Genomic DNA, 3,410 nt, shown 5'->3' with positions numbered 1-3,410 from the left:
AGCGAGGCGTGAACTTGCCTAGGGGTAAGTTGGTAATTACAAAACATGAATTCAATTAGCGGTAGGTGGCGTTCCAGTCTTTACGGTCACGTGTAAGGAAACCCCACCTACTTCTCTATCCTTTTTACTGGACTAATGACTAATCTATCTATTTTACAGTACGTTTTCTGAAGAAAATATTTATTTAAAAAAAAAAAAAAAAACATTCCATAAAGCAGCTCTCAAGTTATATTTTGAGATGTTTTGATTTTTTATTTTTTTAGAATATATTTTTGTCTTATTTGGCAAATCATTCCAAAAAATATACAAACACTTTTGAGTGATTTTACCAAAAAAATTATGAGAGACGTAAGAGTGGATGTTCGAGCAGTTTGGAATGGACATGAAAATTTTGGTTTGAATTTTTGATTTTTTGATTGAAGAAATGACGATCCAATTCAAATAAGCTCGGATTGGATTGATTTTTTAAGTTCGGTCTCAAATTAATCGGTTTGAATATTTCGAATTTTTTATTTTAAACCTATAAGTTGATATGTTTCTTCATTCTTACAAAAATGAACATTCAAATGAAGTTCTAGTTAATAGTTTCATTATTTTTCTTGTCAATTGTAGCCTGTAGGTTATCGACGTCTTTTTTCGTGCAATAAATAATACTCACTCAATTTTAATTTAAGTAAATTTATTTTCTTTTTAATCCGTGTAAAAAAAAACGACTCCTTTCATATATGAAAACAATTTATTTTTATACAATGATTTATAACTACACAAACTATATGTGCCTTATTTTATATCATAAGTTTAAATTATTATTTTTATTTTATGTTCGGTCAAATAGGTTCATATAAATTAAAACGGATGGATTAATATTTACTCTAAGAATTATTGTAAACAAGCACGTGATAAACATGGATGTCAATCATATCACCAGCCCACCAGTGGGTCTTTCTGTGTATCATTCGGATTTGCTCGTTTTTCAAGTGAACTGTGGAGTTTGGACCATGGATAGGAAAGGAGAAAGATAAATTTAAAAAAATAAAAAGGATAACGTGAGATCGATGTAAGTTAAGCTAACTATTAGGATAAAATTAATCATTTGCTTTAAAGTTACAACCTCCTATCTAGTGATATCATTTATTTTTCAATATTCGTTCTTTTTTAGTCAGATTCTTTCTATGTTACTACCATATATGTTTACCCGTAAATGATATATTTGAAGTTATACATGGTTTATAGACAAGCCAATTGATTTGATCCCAAAATAATAAATAGATTAAATAAAAATATAAGACTTAGCGTTGAAGTCGAGATAAGACGACATAGAACTTTGTTCCGGAAGCAGAACTTCCGAAAGCAATAATAACGATATAATAAGTAAGAAAATAAAATATTTATTGAGCTTTCAACAGTTTATAGCATAAGTTTGTCAGATCATCTGTCGTTTTACAATGGTTATTGAACTCACTATTTATAGTTGCACCTAGGGAACAAGGTCCTTGAATCAAGCCCCTCTTAAATAACATTTATGGGGGCTATTAAAAATATATAACGGCAAGCTATGAATGTCATATTCTCTGTTACAGACCATGTACTTAATGCTATAGAATATTCTTCATTGAATGTTCCCAGGTAGCAGGCCTTTGTTTGTCTTTATGAGCAACATTCCCTTCGGGGACAACCGAGATTGCTGCCCCTGGACTTGATTTCGATTTGTTTTGCTTTCCATCTGTCTTCGGTTCCACGCACCGCTCTATTATGCGAGTATTTAATATGAACATAATTTGCCTTATACAGATATCCCCTTGCTTTCCGGTGGCATATCCTTGTATACAGATATCCCCTTGCTTTCCGGTGGCATATCCTTGTATCACCAGGAAGTTGGTGAAGATACCTTTCTTGGCGGAAAATTCTTTGACCCCCTCTGAAAAGTTTATGACAGTTGATTAGACGCACGTCAATCCGCATTTAATGCCCCGAACATGCCTCCCATGATTTAGCAACACGTTCACTAGTTCTCGAGGTAATCATGGCCACGATTTTAACCGCCTATTCCTTCACTAATACGCATCAATCTTCTTCTTTTATACTTCATAATTTTTCAAACTTTCTTTACTCAACTCACTCTTACTTTCAACCTTCTTCTTAAGAGAAAACCTTATTTCCCTTTGTTAACTATGGCTTCTTCTTCTAAAAAATCTAGTTCTTCAAAGAACAAAGAAAGTACTAATGAAGATGCTCCTCCTACGCTGAACACCATTATCCCCAGAAAACTTACTACGACTAAGGATTTTAAGGGAAGTTTCCTTCTACTAACTCCCACACATGGACTATTGGTATATACTCTTCTTCCATTCATCTGTCTAGCATCCTTACTATAAAGAAAGACTGTTGTTTCTAGGATTTGAACATGATCGCTCTTGACCTAGCAAAGTCGGTAACCTTCTCCAAGAAGGATTTTATGTACGTGTACATGTACCCCATTACTTTGGGCCCGTTCTTATTGAGTGGAGGGCTTGACTCCGTTATCTTCCAGTTTTGCTTCCGTTACCAGGTTTGCTTGGCATAGGTGATCCCTTCTATGTGGAGAACGGTCACCTATCTTCGGCGTCTATGCTAGGAGACGGGGGAAGAGCTCTCCCTGGACCGACTGATGAACCTTTACTCCCCCAAGATTTTTCATGGGGGAATGATAAATTTCAGTAAACATGGTCACCGTGCTCTACTCACCAACATGGATGATGACAACGACCGTGGATGGATGGAGTGTTTCGTTGTAATTGCCACCATGGACATCATCCCGTTCACAACCCCATCATTTCCTGAATCATGGAATTGTACACGTAAATAAACCGTCGATCCTTTCTTCTAGTTGAAGGCTATTCCATGTTATCATCGATCCTTCTTTTTTCATTATTTCAGTAACTCAGTGGACACCACCAATGGTCGAAGGCTTGGACCAGTGGGTCCAGAAGATTTTGGATATCACCATGCCCGAGACCCGTCAATGGAAAGAACGGGCCCTCAAATACGGGTGGAAGGCCAAAAATCATGGTAAGTTGATTCTCGAACTTATCTTGTCTTCATCCCACATATAAGAAAACCGACTAATTTTTCCTTTGTTGAATTCAGGTGTTTCACAAAGCTTTGTTACCATCCCCGAGGAGGACGTTTTGGCTGATCCTGAAGATGGGGCGATGTTTCTGCAGGAGGCCTTCACTCAAACGGGTGTCGCCGGATCTGCATCCGGTGCAGGTACTTATTCTCGGAGTCCCCGGCAACAAGCAATAAAAAAGGTGATGTTCCTCTATGGTCGAGGGAAAAAATAAAAAGGCGAAGAGCGTCGTGCCCGAGCCTGCTGCAACCACTATGGGCATCAATGGTGAAGGAGAAGCCAGTGATGAAGGGGTTTCTCT

The sequence above is a fragment of the Nicotiana sylvestris genome, chromosome 1, assembly GCF_000393655.2.
Source record: "Nicotiana sylvestris chromosome 1, ASM39365v2, whole genome shotgun sequence".
Lineage (NCBI taxonomy): Eukaryota > Viridiplantae > Streptophyta > Magnoliopsida > Solanales > Solanaceae > Nicotiana > Nicotiana sylvestris.
This window is presented reverse-complemented; position numbering follows the sequence as displayed.